Here is a 17675-nt window from a genome sequence, read left to right as displayed (position 1 = left end):
AAGGAAGACATTTTGTCATAAACGCGAATTTGAAATACGAAAGAAATACTATTAAAATGAGATAAAAGTGCGATAAAACAATGAATTTAAAATACACTAAAAATTTACAGTACAGTATACATATTAGATTACACTATACATACTGTATATAGGTATAGGTATAGGTATGTTGAGGGTCTGACGGCTCCGGGGATTTCTCCCATCTCCGCGTATGTTCTATGTATCGAGTGGCAGTAGCCTGTCTATGCCAGAGGTTTAAAAATAATATATGGGTCATGTGGTATGTAGTTTTTTGTGCCCGCCTGTTGGCCGCCTGGCCCCCAGTGGGACCCGTCGTTACCATACCTAGCGACGGGGACGCCGGCCGGATGTACCAAGAGACTAATTATACTCTGGCAGGTCCTGCCACTTACTTTCCTGGGATTTCGGTGACTAGGACCTAAAATAACGGTTGGAGCTATCGCTGTTGATTTAAGTAAAAACATACATACATACATATGTTATATACATACTGTATATAACATATTCCCACTCAATCTAGTATACATATGCCCTTTCCATTGAAAACATTATGTTCTCAAGTACCGCCAGTTCTGCCAGTAACGCAGTCATACGGCGAGGCATGGACTTTATAATGCCTCTGAACTTTGCGGAGGTATGTTGCACCATTTTGCCAGGACTGTGTCCCGTATATATGCGATTGTCCGTGGAGTGGGGACCAAACGCCAGATCCGTCGATGAACGTAATCCCAGAGATGTTGTAAGGGATTAATATCCGGCGAATTGGCGACGAAGGCAGCACTTGAAAATCACTTTCGCGTTCGGAGAATAGCTCTCGAACAATACCGGCAAGGTAGCAGGGAGTATTATCGTGCTGAAGCACACCTGTGGCATCTGGGACGACAGTCACCATGAAGAGATATACCTGATCAGCCACAATTGATAGGTAATTTTTAGCGTTCAGGTTGGGGCCTAGGGGTATGAAAGCCTCAAGAGATTCCCAGGAAAACATCCCCAATACCAAAACAGGTGCCGCGCCACGTGCCTGTTTCCGTTAGGCTAGAATATCAGAGTGATTGTTCTCCGCAGTTTGACGCCATACACTCCATATGCTGTCCACACGGTAGAAAACGTGTTTCATCGAAAAAGATGAAACACTGGATAACTTTTTTTCCGTTCATCAATGGCCCAGTGAAGTTGTTCAGGTGCAAACTATATGCGTCATTGACGATGTGTGTCGAAGAGGATTAGTTGGATCGTGGTCTCTTGAAAACACCGTTGGTTGTTCTGGTTCAAGTCCATGGTCATCTATTATGTTGCAGCCACGCAAGACCTAACTTATATGCTCGTGTGTATTATGTCCATAAATTGCATGTGTTCTTTGGTGAATGCTTGTTTTGCTGGATGAAAAACAAGAGTTTCCCGAGGGGAAGGGACCTTATTATCCACTGCTAATACCGACTAACTCAGCCACGGATTAAAAAAAAAAAAAAAAAAAAGCCCATTGAAGTTCTTTGCATCATCGACGGGATTTGAATCCTAGCTTTTCCATCGGATGTTGGGAGGATGGTGATTGTAACCACAGTACCATCAACTCTGATGAAGTCCATAGTTAACTGTTCCACCGTTTTCCCTCTATGGGGTCGCACAAGGCGTGACGACCATCGATGAGTAGTGTGGTCGCCCACTGTTGGCCAGCGAATGCATCCACTGTCCTTTAGGCAAAGGTGGTGAACAACAGTTGGTTAAGGCACGTGTGAGGACTTTGTGGTACTGGAAAAATTTGGACTGGAAGTGTTTCGTAGAAGACGTGTGCTCTTGAATTATGAGGAGGTCAAAACATCTCTTTGATGGATTTCAGTGAAAGGTATTGGTGGCTTGCTTGCTGATTACTAAAGGCGGTTCTTGTTCTGCGGATGGTGATGGTACGTCATCTCTACCTTGACAACAAATTCTAGAATTTGACATCTTTTTTCAGAGTATTACATTATTGTAGTGGACTTAGTCGTCACAAGAATCTTCTCAGGATGTAAAATTAGTACTTGTGGTTAATAATGCATTAACTAGTCATCAGTACTCTTGACAAAATCTAGAATGTGCTATCTGTGAGAATTGCATTCCTGATCTGGACGTAGCCATCGCAGGAACTTTTTTTTACTGGATTTTATATGTATGATATTGTAAATACGGCAGGGTTACCAAGAATTCGCCTGGACTGCCTAATACAATAAATAAATAAATAAGATATGTACTGTATAAAATCGCCCTGCTCCCATCCGTAGCATGTACCCACGTGGTGGCTTCCCTCCGGTGGAAAAGTGACCTGACTTCACAATACACTGCACAACATCTACACATACACATTTATACTGTTTGTGTCAGAATACTGAGTTTCTTTTGCCAACAGAGTTCACAGGTGGCGTATGTCTGGGAGCCACCTAGCGACATGAATATACAATACAGTACAAAATCCGTAGCATGTAACAGTCTGTTAATGTTAAGTTATCATTTATAATTTTTGATCAATACGACATAAATAAACACTAACTTGCTACCTGTGATTTAGCTCCCTTATTAAAATTTTGTTAATTTTATTAGCAACGGAATTGATGCTTATTCGGCATTTCTTCTCAAAGTTTTGAATATACGTTCATAATATTTTGCCTAACACTACACTTCAACGGATTTCCACGTTTTTGATTGCGATATTCTGTCCTAGAGTGAAAGAGAAAGATGTCGTTCACGGGAGTGACGCCAATTTTACATGACGATGGATATAAAATAAAATTGATGGGAAAAAATATATATATGAACAAATGTGCATAGCTTTCAATGCTATTAATGCGGCTGTACTATTTTTGTATATCGGATTATTACCTTTTCTTTGGTGTAAACTTAGGGCGAAACAGAATGCATGGAGATGAGAGGAACTTACTTTCATGCACTTTTTTCACGCCATGGTTGAATTAGTCGGTATCGAGCAAGGGTTACTTGGTTTTTGCCTCCCTGAAACACTTTTTGTTCCCCCCCCCCGCTAGGCAAGCAAACAAACCAGTGAACACACAATTTACAGACCTTGTTTACTGAAACCTCGTGGAATTGACTTCCTTGGCACTATATCTAATCAACCAACTGAATAAAATCGTGTTAAATCATATTACGTTTGATAAAAATCAAAAGGTGCTGCTCTCAAGTTTCATCATGTAAGGTACGCACAACTTACCATGGGCAGTATTTCACGAAATCAAGTTTTTTCACCATATCTCGTCGCGTGACTATCACTGGACTTCGAACACTTGAAGTGCGTTGCGTGCCCTTCGTTGGGAATGAACTTCATTTGCCTTTTGGTGAACATCAGCGCATGAAACAAACCCATGGCCTGGAACTTTAGAATATTTTAATGCCCACTTCACTTACATGTCCTGAAAATTGGTATTCAAGGTATATATTAATAGGTCAAGGCTGTTTATTCCATGTTGGAGGTACATTAACATAATAAGAAAAAATTATATTAAATCAAGATATTATTTTTGGCGTGCAAGTATTCGTAATTTATGTTGAGAAAGAGAAGAGAGAAAGCCGTTTTGAATCAGTGGAGTTATAGAGGAAATTAAATCTCATTAAACTGACATTATGTTAATGTCATACAATATAGTTCTATAGGAAGTAAAGGCATGGACTAAGAGTAACGGGGAAGGTAAATAGATAGAAACGACGCAGTTCAGAATGCATTGTTGGTCGAAAGAAAGTGTCAGGAACAGAATGTCAGATGTTGGAGTTCATTAGGAGGGGAAGAGTAATTTGATTTAAAAATTAACAAGGTCTGCCCTACTGATCCCAAGAACTTTGTGGTTCTTATTAATGTGGTTGAGAAATATAGTGTTGTGCTTGCATTAGCGCCCTCGCGGGTAGCACGGCCAGGGCGCTAATGCTTGTCGTTGGTATAATCACCCCTCTCTCCACAACTGGTGGAAAGACCTAAGTTCGAATTTCTTCAATGATGCGAGGAACTTTTATGGGCCTTTTTCACAACGTGGCTGAGTTAGTAGGTTTCATACGAGTGTAGCATGGATTTTTTCTCCTGGAAACTCGTGTTTTTCGTCCAGCAAACAGCAAATCGACCTCAGAACACACACACACACACACACACACACACACACACACACACACACACACACACACACACACACACACACACACAAATTACAGACGTTTTATATACGGTGCAGTATGGCCCAAGTCGCTGGTGCGCCTAAAACCTTATAACAATAACAACAGCTTGCATTATCCACATACATTCTGCTCTTAAAATTACTTGCCCAAAAGTGAATGCTAATTCTGGAAATTAGCTTCTCTGAGCTGACCCTGTATGGCCGTCCCGAAGTATAAACGGAAAATTTATTGTTTATTTAATAATGTCTTGGCCCAATTTTAGGCCTTATGAGAGCCTGTGATCTTTATGGGAATTTTATCACGAGGGAAAAAGTGGCCCAATGAGCTAGCCACTTCCCTCGATGCAGTTGTCAGCGGTACAGCCAACGATGGAAGTAAACCTTCCTGCTTTGGCATTCCAACTGATCTCAAAGCATACTTACAGACAGAATACATTAATCGCCTTAATTTGTTTGGCACAAAAACAAAACGACAAAAAAAGAGTTTTTAGAGCACGCCAGACCTAAAGGGGAGGAGGACATAGAAAGGCATTTGTGCTATGTTCGAATTCTTAATTATTCCTTCCATTATTACGGACGTAGTTCTTACAACGCTAAACCTTTTCTGTGTATGACTTGGTTGTTGTAGGGACATATTGCGTCGTATATAAAATGTGGTAAAAAATAACGTGTGTTCCTGTCGATTTGCTGTTTGCTGGACGAAAAACCCTAGTATATGGGATAAAAAAAACTATTCTACCTTCACTTGAGACTGACTAACCAAGCCACGTTCTGAAAAAAGCCCATAACAGTTCCTCGCTTCGTTTTCGGATTCGAACTGAGATCTTTTCCATAGGTGTGAGAAGAACAGTGATTATACCAAATATGCTGCCTACGAAGCATGAAGGCGTGTGTACAGAGTATTTACTCCAACAATAAGAATATATTGTACAGTAGCTCTTTATGCAAAACAGTAAAATAAGAGACATGTTATAGGTGATAAAACAAGGTAAACTCAAAGTGATTGCCATTTACCATAGTGAGCTCGTACAGTAGCATGGTAGCAGCATTTACAGACGTTCATACAGTGCTACAGACAACGAAATGGCCAGTAGACAACATCTGGATGACTTTACCCGGGGTCGAATAATTGGGAAGGTCGAAGTGCGAGGAGTGTGGCTGCAGAGTTCGGTATCGCCCATATCATCGTCTCACGTGCGTGGTCAGCCTTCAGAACGACAGGTACAGATATTCGAAGGACCAGTGGTGGTCGTCCACGAAACACAACGCCCAATGATGACCGCTATATACTCGTACAGGCCAAGAGGGACCAACACCAGACAGTGAGATATATTGCAAACCAAAATTATACTGCACAGGACGCAGGATATCGCGGTTTATTGTGGCCAGGCGACTCCACAAAGGTGGACTGTTTGCCTGACGGCCAGTACGCTGTGTCCCTTTAACACCTGCCCATCGGAGGCACCGTTTACAGTGGTGCATCGAACACAAGAACTGGACAGCATCGCAATGGGGTAAGGTAATCTTTACTGATGAGAGTAGATTCAGTCTCAGCAGCTATTCTGGACGTCAGCTAATCTGACGAGAGGTTGGCACACGGTAAAAGTAAAAAGTAAGTAAAGTGCAGTCATTATCAACCCACTGCAGGATGGAAGCCTCCTCAACGATTCATGTTGAGGGAAATGGACCATAATCTGCCACGCTGGTCCAGTGCAGGTTGGCAGATCGACCGTATTCAGCAGTCAGGGGCTTGAACCCCGGTCTACTCAAGGAGCGTGTGCTACTGCACTCCCGCTCCTGCCCACTCGGCTACGGAGGCCTTATCACCCCGCAAATATCACTGAAAGGGATCGATATGGCGGTCGAGGTGTTCTCGTCTGGGGAGGCGTTTTCTTGGATGGACGTACACAACTCCAGATACTGGAAGGCGGTACTCTAACCGGTGCAGGCTACTGTACTGAGGTAATCCTTCCCCATGTGCGTCTGTTCCGAGGCGCCATTGACCCCGAGTTCGTGTTTATAGATGATAACGGCACACCCTATCGCACTGCAGCTGTTGATATGCTTTTTGAAAGTGCGGACATTGTTCGTATGGATTGGCCTGCCCTTTCCCCTGGCCGATCTAAATCCTATCGAACACACATGGAACGCTCTGGGGAGACGCCTAGCGGCACGTCCACACCCACCAGAAATTGTTCACCAGTTGAAGATGGCGCTGACGGACAGAGAAATGGACGATGTTACCGCAAGAACTTATCAACAACATTGTTCTAAGTATGGACAGGCGATGCAAAGCCTGCATCGACATTAGGGGTGGCCATATCTCCTACCGAGGACTACCTTTTCCCTTTGTTACATCTTTGGCAGTGATGTATCTGTATCATGGCAGCCAGTGCTATGTTGCCATTTTTGAATAAAGTCCCTCTGTACCGTTTTGTTTCCGTTGTTGTGTCGGTGTTGTTTCCATCATCATTTCTGTACCTCACGAGGTTCCTTTGGTATGCTTTTCCGATATCCAGGCCACTCCTATGAGAAGCTACAGGTGAAAACGTGACTGGTCCTTAAGTTTTGCACGCCAGTGTAAATGCCTTCCGTATTCAGTACTGAATTTTTGTGCCATCTAGTCACGGTATTAGTGCTACTAACTTTCTAAGTACGCCGCTAGCGGCGCTGCAACCTAGTTATCATTCATCGTTATCCCCATGTACACTCGACACTACTTCTTCTATACCTCATGGGTTTCCGAGAGTATATGGGGGAAAACGACTGGGAGTTGTACGATAACTAGGCTGCAGCGCCGCTAGGGGCGTACTTTGGAAGTTAGCAGTAGTAACTCCGTGATTATGTAGCGCAAAACATTCAGTGGTGAAGTTGGGAAGTATGATCGTTTAGTAAAAATTCACAATCACTACTCCTGTAATAGGATCATTCATGGCACGAACTTCAGATAGCAATACACCGGTCCTTCTGGTTCCGTGTCGTAGCCACGTAGATCACCGGATATTGATCCATCTGTTATTTTTTATTATTATTATTCATTACGTATTTCTTTTTTTTTTTGATCAACGTAAAATCCATGATGCGTTGAAACATCCTTGTCGCATCAGCAAGATCTGTAGGAATACAAATGCAGCGAGGGAGTTAGTATGCACCATGGATTTTACGTTGATACAGATTAATCTGGATGCATCAAGTCCAGTAATCTGAGTGGATAAGACACGAAACCAGAAGGCCTAATGTTTTGTAGTCTGAAGTTCTTTCGTTTTGTTAATGATTCTAATTACAGGTATAGTGATTGTGAATTTTTATTAAGCGTTTATGGTCTTCAACTTCACAACTGATTTTTTTTTTTATCTGCGCTGTCATAGTCACAGGGTTATTGATACTAATTTCCAATATACGCCACCTGCGGGCACTGCACTCTAGCTTATCGAGTAGTTTCCAGGCCTTATCCCCATATACATATGACACTTTTCTGTTATTTCGACAAAAATTACAACTCCAAACCAACTGTTGTTGCTCGAAATAAATGAAGTACTAATGCACAACATCAAAAGTAGATTCATGAACATATGCTCCATTGTTTACGTTTTTACATATAGTGAAAATTTTACCTATCAAACTTGCTTCACACGTCTTGTGCCTAAATGTTCCAGAATGACTATGTACAAAAAAAAAAAAAAAAAAAAACCCGCTCTTCCCACATCACCTGTTCATCCGCTCCCATAATTTGTCTAGTTCTTTGAATTTATTCAACTTACTCACTTCCACCAAAACAGATGGAAGTTTCTTTCAACGATTAACTACACGCTGGCTGAAGTCAAACTTCCGCACATCTATCCTGCAACCATCCTTCCTCAAATTGAATTTATGTACCTTCATGAGTATAGTCTGAGCAAGAGGAAGAATGCTATCAGCGTTTTGTATGCATTAAATAAACGCATGTTAACCCTCCTGGTTATTTAATTGCTTACCAGCCCTAATATGTCTGATCAGGATGTTCCCTTAGATAATCTTAATATTGCGTTAAAGTCGATTTAGTCAGATTAGCTTTCCATTTTAACGTGCACATTAACTTTCCATTTTTCTGTTTTTTTAAGTAAGTCTTCCATTTGAAAAGCTCACATTTAAGGATGCTAATGGAAATTTCATCCTTTCTTTATTAAAGTACTAATCAAGTGATTTACAATAACAAGTTAGGATGGAGTTTCCGGACCTCTGTTGATTTTACCTGCTTCCATTTCTATCCTTCAGGAGACGTTTTCAATTTTCCACTTTATTCCAGTTATATGAAAATTAAGGTCCACTATTCATTAATATAATATTTCTCGTAATATGCCACCTCCTGGAAGATCTGCTTACGCCCACAGAATTCGATTCGCTGGCTGAGATTTCATGATTCAAATTTCTGTTTTATACCTGACGGTAGACGTTTTCATTTTATTAGCTGAAAACTTTTACTCGTTTAAAACTTACAGTCATTGAAGGGTGGGCTGGGGGGAAGGGAAGGTCTTCGGTAACGACATCACTTTCCACACGAACGATCTGCTAAGACGTCAGCTTCCAAGACGAACTTCTCCCAGCTTGTTATCTTTCAACGACAACCATTGCTAATATATCTTGAAGATGACCGACTGCTTCCTGTCGACAGACAAGAATTCATCCGTTCGATAGCTCGCCAGTGATGAAAAATATTCCTTTAGTGCCACAGTCCGTGGAGAAAATTTTTACACGGCCAATAAATAATGGGAAGTCACACCGACGATGAACATGTCGTTATTGGAACCCAATTCGTTAAATATGGAAGAACCAACAGGCCTTGTATACATCTACATGCATTAAGATTCTCTGTATGTGTAACATGTATATGCGCGGTCGTAAAATGTCCGTTACTTTCACAGTCTAACAAACATGCCCTCTCGCATAATTCACCCATCCATCTTGTTTAATAGGAATAGTTTCGATACTTTCACTTCCGTTCTATAAACCCAACAGGACTTTTCAAAGATAAGTAGACCATTTAGTGCCTATGTGTCGTCCTATTTCTTATCTTATTTTTTTCGCGTAGGATATATATTTCTTAAATTTTTCCAAATTCTTGGATGAAATATCAGAATAGATTTTTTCTGCCTTTTCAGAATTCGTTTCAACACTTTCATGAATTATTCTTGCACTTCAGTTTGTTTTTCTGTGCCAGGTTTGAGAATATGTCTTTCGGTAAGTTAAAAAGCAAAATTTATTTTTTCTGGAGATTTTTATAAATAACATAGTTCATAGTTCTAATTTATCATTTACAGCTTTAGTTATATTATCCCCAAGTCTTAAACCAACAACTAGTTGAATTAATCTTTATAATGCATCCTGAATTTTTTCTCCAGAAAGATGATTTGGTTTCGATTTTATTGTCGCCAAGACAAAACCCGAAGATGATGAATGTGCATATCTAAGTATTTCCTTCAACTTGGTGTCCTTGGAAAGGTCTACGAAATAATTGAGAGAAGCTGTTGTGACAAAAACTTTTTCTCTTTCCTCTCAGAAACTTCATTCTTTCTAGTTTCGTTGTTGTTGTTGTTGTTGTTTATATAGTCTGTTTAACATCTAAGACCATATGTCACTGAGTGTATTATGTCTGTGTAAGTGCAAGTTCATAGGCTGAAAAACCTGGAATAACTTACGTGGATAAACTGCTACCTCCACCTAAGATTGCCTAAATATGTCATAGTTGAAAGAGGCTTTTAAGAATTCGTTGAGAGAGTGTAGGAATAATAATAAAATTCTTGTTTTTTTTGTGCGCAATCTATAAATCAACCGATATTTTGTCATGTGAGGAAAGCAGAATATGACGTGTCACCCTCCACACTTAAACATGGATTGCAACTGCTAGTCACTCATCTAATAAATATATCATAATTTTCATGACTCCCACATAAGTATCGAAAATAATGTGCACATTTTACGCTCTTCAATATATATTGGATTTATTGTGATATAATTCCGTGAACCTTTTGTGCCTTATATTGTGCATATCTTATCTTGTTTCCTATATTTAGGTTCAATCTGTTCTTAGTAGTCATTGCTTATGTAACAAGGCGCCTCCGTAGCCAGGTGGGAAGGAGCAGCAGTGCGTATCACACGCTTCTTGATTAGACCGGGGTTCGAGCCCGTGACCACAAAATACGGAGGATGCGGAAAGGTCAGGGAATGACCACCGCATATTCCCGGAGCAATATTGCCTTAGTTGCTAATGCTCCTAAAAACCAAACAACAAACAGCTTATGTAAGAGGGTGTACTTAAAAAGATCTGAGAGCGGGAGTATAACGACATAGATACACACTTCTGTGTTTTTTTTTTTTTGTTTTTTTTTATGTATACCCAAAGATCAACACAATTATTGTATTTAATCTGCAGAGTTTAATCCTTCAAAAAAATCTTCAGGCATCAAACCGGGATTCCACAGCTGCTTTTAGCTCTTCTTCATCTTTAAAATGAGTTCCACACAGATGAGACTTCAGATTTCTGAATAAATAATGTTGTTTTGGAGCCAGATTCGGCTGTACGTGGAGATTTAGTTATTCAAAACCATATTCATAAATTTTAGTTTGTGCAACCACGGGCTTTGTTTTCGTATGCATTTTCATGAAGAAGAAGATCCCCTTACCCAGCTTTCCTCGTCTTTTCCCTAATTACAGTTTTTAACTTTGGCATAAAGCTGGTATAATGTGCCCTTTTTATTGCGGTTTTAGCTGCAAGGTAATCAATTAACAATCCTTTTGTGTCCCAGAAAATCGAAGCCAATACTTTTCCAGCTGATGGTTCAGTTCAAAACTTTTCCGAGGTTGAAGATTCCTGGTGTTTTCACTGCATGAATTTGGATTCAGTACCATCAAAACGTAGCCAAGTTTCGTCGCCAGTCACCAAGTGGGATAAAAATCTATCTGGATTAATACGAGTTCATTTTAAATTCTCTGTTGATAACGCCACCCTCTGATGTTTTTCATGAATAGAAAGGTTTTTTGGAACCCACCTTAAACGAACTTGCAACATCTCAAATGCTCATATATTATTTTTAAAATGCTTTCATGGGAAATGTTAAGAACTTTTTCCAAGTTCAGACTAATTCTTCTGTTTTCTAAATTTGTTTCTTCAGTAATGGCAGTTGTTTCTGAATTGATTGCTTCAGATGGCGGGCCATACATGGTTCATTCTCAACTGACTCTCGTCCTCTTTTCAACTCTGCCGACCATCTCGCAACAGTAGCATAACTGAGTGATATTCCCTAGTCATTCTTTCATGGATTGGATTTCTTTAACTTTTCCGCCATCTTTTGTCAAATATTTTACTACTAAATGATGCGCAATTTGTTGGGAATTCATTCTTCTTCCACCTACCAACATAAAGAATTAAATTTTAGAAAATGCATAATGAATTGACATACAATTTTTTCATGTCATTTTATAAGACATTAAGCTATCAAAATAACCTATTCTGTAATTTATTGATACATTTTATATTTTAACTACCTCTTGAATAGTGAATGTGTAATAATTTAATTTGCATATTGTGTTATATTATATTAATTATTTTTTACCCATAGCAGGATCCTTTCCATTTTCTTCTCATGTACTCTTCCACATCCCAAGCTTTCTTCAATTCCCAAGACCGGATAAGAGCTCGGGTTGCAGCGCCATCTGGCATATACCACACTCAAATCATTTTTGTCACAAATTATCGTTATGTAATTGAATCATTCTGTCTGTAGAACGCTTATGTTTATTCAGTAAAGGCGACAATCGCTAGGTGGTGTCTTGTCCCTTTATTTTGATGCTGAATTACATGGCTCTTTTGCAGAAGCAGTAATACAAAATAACACACAGATCCTAATCTGAACAATCTGAAATTTTAAACAGAAAATATAAAAAAGAATGCACTTTGAAAAACTAATTTGAATATTATTGAATGTGTATGGAAGTTATTTATTCAGTATAAAGAGGCCTAAAACATATTTGTAAGTTTAATAATAAAACACGGTAAAATTGTGCATCGTAATAAAGTTCTTATGGTGCACGAGTTTTCAATGGTGTGCTATTATTTATCTTATTTTAGGCACTGGCAGTGGTCTTGGAACAGCATACATGGGCATTGGTATGTTGTTCGCTGGTGTTCCTTAAATTAAGGCTGAAATTTTATAGACTTAACATGTCTGTTAAGTGCGTAAAAATACAGAACTAAAAAATTTCAGGGGTGCAATGAAATTGTACGAGGTGCTATCCAGAAGGTTTCAGACTCCTCTTGCTGTGGCAGCACGTATGATATACGAGTAAATGAGTTTTGCACGGTAGTATTTAATGCTAAATGCTGACAGTGTATAATTTTATAAATAGTTTAGCCCCAATCCCGTTCATATAGATTACTTCTGTTGTATTCTAGCCTTCAAGTAAGATCGTGTTGAGTATCTTTTACGATTTCTGTGTTTTACTAGGATTATGCCCTCTCAGTAGCGTCCTCATGAGTAGCACGGTTGATATAATTACCGTATTCCCGATACCAGATGGAAAAGACCTGAGTTCGAATCACTTTCAACAAAGTGAGGAATTTTTATGGATCCTTTTCACAACATGGCCGAGTTAGTTGGTCTCAGGAGAGAGCAGCACGTTTTTTTTTTTTTTTTTTTTTTTTTGTTCCAGAAACTCGGTTTTTCGGGACAAATAGCAAATTTGTCCCGAACAAGCAGTTTACACGCATATTATATACTGCTCAATATGGCCGAAGTTGCAGACGCGCCTAAAACGGTACAACAACAACTCGCAGTAGCACAGTTGTTATAATTGCCGTCCACCCACACCGGGTGGAAAAGTCCTGAGTTCGAATTCTGTCAGCGATGCCAGGAATAGACGCAATTACAGAGACAATGTACCTCATTGGCTGAATTTCCTTGACGTGTAACGCACTCCTAACAAGAATGGCGGATTTAAAGAACAAGGTGATCTTTAAGAATTTTCAGGATAACCCGACCTTCCTTTCAAAATTCATCGTAGGTGAAATGTCAATTAAGGTTATTATTCGGAAACGAAGCTGCATGTTTTCATTGGAAAAGTCCATCAGACTGACGATTTAATGACATTTTGGAGATCCCACAGTTATCTTATTGAAATAAAACATAGTACTGTACTGTACTGTATGACTATTATTATTTTATTTTTATTATCGTTTATTATTTGATTATTTTTTAATATTCCTTCGTTTGTTATTGTTATTTATTTACTCTTATTTTTATTTATTTATTCCGTATTTCTTTATTTCTCTATTCTTGTCAGCAGTAGGTCTGCATGTGTATATATGAACGGAGTTGCAAACATGAAAACTGGCAGCAAATTTAACAAAGGTAAGAAAACACCCAAACAGTGGTGAGCATCCTTTTTTCCCACGTCTCTCACTCTCTGATGGGCAGCACACACAAAAAAATTATATTCCAGATATCGAAAAGAGTTAAAATTCAAGTCATACTTCATTTTAGCGTTATGTACTTTTGGGGTGTAGAAGTTTCTGTTATAATCATATCAATTATTTGATTCATTAATATTTATTCCATTTAATAAGGCCTAATTATTCGCAATCGCTTTATTCGCAACTATTTATTTTTCGAAAAAAGATGCCTATATAAAAAATATTTCTGGAGAGCTGCAGGGGTTTCAGGTTGCTCATCAATGTATTAAGTTGTCTTATATCGCTTTATTTCTCAAACAAAAAAAAAAAGGTTATTCCTTAAGTTATTTTTTTGATTTCTGAATTTTTTACGAATTTTATTTTACTAAATAAAAATTTGACAGTACAGAGGACCGCGTTCTCGATGCTGCAAAACAGTGCAAACGTACTCAGTAGAGAATGTGGTGACCTTCGAGGAGGGTCTCTAAAGAGACTATCAAAATATTATTAAAATGAATATATAAATAAAAAATAAATGAATGAAATAAGCAGAAAACGGCTGATAGTGTAAGCTGAGATGAGACAAAAGATACGAACGTAGTAATTCTGGTTATGTTGTCTTTGCCATATAAACCGCAGTAATGAAAACTTTATTTTCATTACGCATTATTTTTATATCATTTGGTAAATGAACAGATGCAAATACCTCTGCAGATTACGCTGAGTGGCCACTTGATACGCCCCTTTAGCCCTTAGAACTGCCTAGATTTGTTGTATTGTGAACTCAACATGGTGTCAAAAGCGTGTGATAAGGAAGCTGGTCCATGTTGACTCAGTTGCTTCCTGCGGTAGTTGCAAATTGAATGGTTGCGGATCTCTATTCCGAAAAGCTCGTTCCACCTCAACTGATGCTCAGTTAGAATGAGATCTGATGAGGCCACTGCAATAAGCTGAATTCACTCTCATGGTCGTCGTGAAACCAGTTCTGTACAATTCTGGCTTTCAGTTACATGTTGCATTATTCTTTTGGAAGAATCTATTCACAGACGAATACATTATAGCCAGAAGGAATACTCCTAGTCGGAAACAATTTCCAGATAACCCGTGGCATCTAAATATTACTCTGTTGATATTAAAGGGCCCAATGTGACCACGAAAACACTCCCCACACCATCAACCGCCATCACTAAGCCCTCATTGTTGATACCTGGTAGGAGGTATCACTAAGCCCTCATTATTGATACCTGGTAGTCCATGGAGTAATGCAGTTTTCGCCACATTTTGGTCCTTCCATCATCGTGAAAGAGCAGGAACCAGGATTCTTCAGACCAGATAACTTTTTTCCCAATCCACTAATGTTGACGTACTTCAACTTCTTCTTACTTCTTACTTCTGCTTACTTCTTCTTTTTTGCTCAAGAGTGTAATATGGTTCTATTTTCGGCTGCGATAGCCTGTCAGTGACAAGGTATGATGAGTTGTGCGTTCAGAAATGCCTCTTTTGGTTACCGCTATTATAGTAGGGTGTTACTAGCCTCCATTGGCCTCTCGCATATCACCGAGCTGTTTTCGACCAGAGGATCACCGTTGGCTAGATGATATTTGGTTATTGAACCAATCTCGATAAACCCGAGACACAGTATATATGTGAAAATCCCAGCAGGGTTTAGTTTCAGATGTATTATAGCGGCATGTCTATCGCCGAACATTTCATCTCGCCCATTCTCGCTAGAATTGCACATATACAGCATCCCTACGTATCTGCCCACCTTATATCGTATAGTACGATCACATAATCTTGTAACCGTAGGAGCATTCTACTTCATGAAAAGGGTAAACATACCTAATAAAGTGGCCACTCGGTGTACACTGCTGACTGGTAAATTACAGACTGCCTGTTTTACTCTAAGGTGAAATACGTTTCCAACCGTAGAAATAGAGATGAACATATACATGCATGTTTAGTCCTGAAGGCTGTCACAATGAGTATAATCGCTGTATTTCACCTATCCTCGCATGAAAATGACTTGAGTCCGAATACCGTCTTGAAAGGAAGAACGTTTTTTCTTTTCTTTTTTTTTGTTTCTTCACACTTGCCGAATTATGACAGCAGTTGAATTCCCTTCCCAGGAAAATCGATAGCCTCTTCCTAGCCTTAGTAAATACCTCTCAAATAGTTCAGCACACACATCGAATTTGCCCAATCACGGTGAGAGTATCAAATTTATTCCAATGGATGCCATCCTCAAAGAACTAGAGTTGGACAGTAGTGGGATGTGCCGCTCGAAATGAAACACTTCGTCCAGTGCATTCTCTTCCCACAGCATGTAATACTCTAGCAGAGGTTCCCAAACTTTCTCGCTTCACGGCTCCCTTAGTGTCTCAGTAATTTTTTAACAGCGCCCTAGGCCAAAAGAAATACATACCTAACAGTTCCATTTATTAAGTACGTTGGTGTGCAAAACTTAAGGACGCTATTTCTAAAGCTTACAACCACAAAATCAAACGAAACAGCCTATGGCTGTTCAGTAGAAAGCTGCTGCACATGCAAAAATTTGAATCGTGATGAGAGGGCTCACATAAACAGATAAAAGCCGCACATCAGCAGTTATGTGCAAATTACCGAATGATGAGCACGATTGTTACAGCCGTTCGATTGGTTTCATACGGTGTTACAGACAACGAAATGGCCTGTAGACAACAGGCCATTTCGTTGACTTTACCCGGGGTCGAATAATTAGGAAGGTCGAAGTGCGAGGAGTGTGACTGCAGAGTTCGGTATCGCCCATAGCATCATCTCACGTGCATGTGTGACCGGCCTTCAGAACGACAGGTACAGATGTTTGAAGGACCAGTGGTGGTCGTCCACGAAACACAACGCCCAATGATGACCGCTATATACTCGTACAGGCCAAGAGGGACCGACACCAGACAGCGTGATCCATTGCAAACCAGCTGCACAGGACGCAGGATATCGCGGTTTACTGTGGCCAGGCGACTCCACAATGGTGGACTGTTTGCCCGACGGCCAGTACGCTGTGTCCCTTTAACACCTGCCCATCGGAGGCACCGTTTACAGTGGTGCATCGAACACAAGAACTGGACAGCAGCGCAATGCGGTAAGGTAATCTTTACTGATGAGAGTAGATTCAGTCTCAGCAGCTATTCTGGACGTCAGCTAATCTGACGAGAGGTTGCCACACGGTATCACCCCGCAAATATCACTGAAAGGGATCGATATGGCGGTTGAGGTGTTCTCGTCTGGGGAGGCGTTGCCTTGGATGGATAATATACACAACTCTAGATACTGGAAGGCGGTACTCTAACCGGTGCAGGCTACTGTACTGATGTAATCCTTCCTCATGTGCGTCTGTTCCGAGGCGCCATTGGCCCCGAGTTCGTGTTTGTAGATGATAACGCCACACCCCATCGCACTGCAGCTGTTGATATGCTTTTGGAAAATGAGGACATTGTTCGTATGGATTGGCCTGCCCGTTCCGGTGACCGATCTAAATCACATCGAACACATATGGGACGCTCAGGGGAGACGCCTAGCGGCACGTCCACACCACCAGAAAATGTTCACCGGCTGAAGATGACGCTGACGGACAGAGGAATGGACGATGTTACCGCAAGAACTTATCAACAACATTGTTCTAAGTATGTACAGGCGGTGCAAAGCCTGCATCGACATTAGGGGTGGCCATATCGCCTACTGAGGACTACCTCTTCCCTTTGTTCCATCTTTGGCGGTGATGCATCTGTTTCATGGCAGCCAGTGCTATGTTGCCATTTTTGAATAAAGTTCCTCTGTACCGTTTTGTTTCCGCTGTTGTTTCCTTCATCATTTCTGTACCCCACGAGGTTCTTTTGGTATGCTTTTCCCATATCCAGGCCACTCCTATGAGAAGCTACAGGTGAAAACCTGACTGGTGCTTAAGTTTTGTACACCAGTGTAGTTAGATCCAAACAACTTTTTTAATAAGTAATGTTGAAACTGTGAACTACCTCGAGCTAGTAGTTGATGCGGTCTCCGACAGATGTCGAGTATCGCTGTGTTTCCCTCGAAAATTTAAAATA

The 17675-nt window shown here is 40.2% G+C and overlaps 1 protein-coding gene across 2 annotated transcripts in view; it reads left to right on the top strand.

The window, feature by feature from the left end:
• The window catches only part of LOC150090667 (uncharacterized), a 56129-nt gene extending 44160 nt beyond the window's left edge, over positions 1 to 11969 (top strand). Inside the window, exon 4 of one of the 2 annotated variants that reach the window (XM_090379376.1) lies at positions 11771 to 11969. The gene's annotated coding sequence lies outside the window, so the exon portion shown is untranslated. Of the gene's footprint in view, positions 1 to 11767 lie in introns of both variants that reach the window. The other variant, XM_090379367.1, reaches the window with a different exon arrangement.
• Positions 11970 to 17675: the final 5706 nt, after the last annotated feature.

The sequence above is a fragment of the Mastigoproctus giganteus genome, chromosome 1 (genome assembly GCF_048544385.1).
Source record: "Mastigoproctus giganteus isolate SK-2022 chromosome 1, ASM4854438v1, whole genome shotgun sequence".
Taxonomy (NCBI): Eukaryota; Metazoa; Arthropoda; class Arachnida; order Uropygi; family Thelyphonidae; genus Mastigoproctus; species Mastigoproctus giganteus.
The sequence above is the reverse complement of the archived record's forward strand: the minus strand, read 5'-3'. Positions and strand labels throughout refer to the sequence as shown.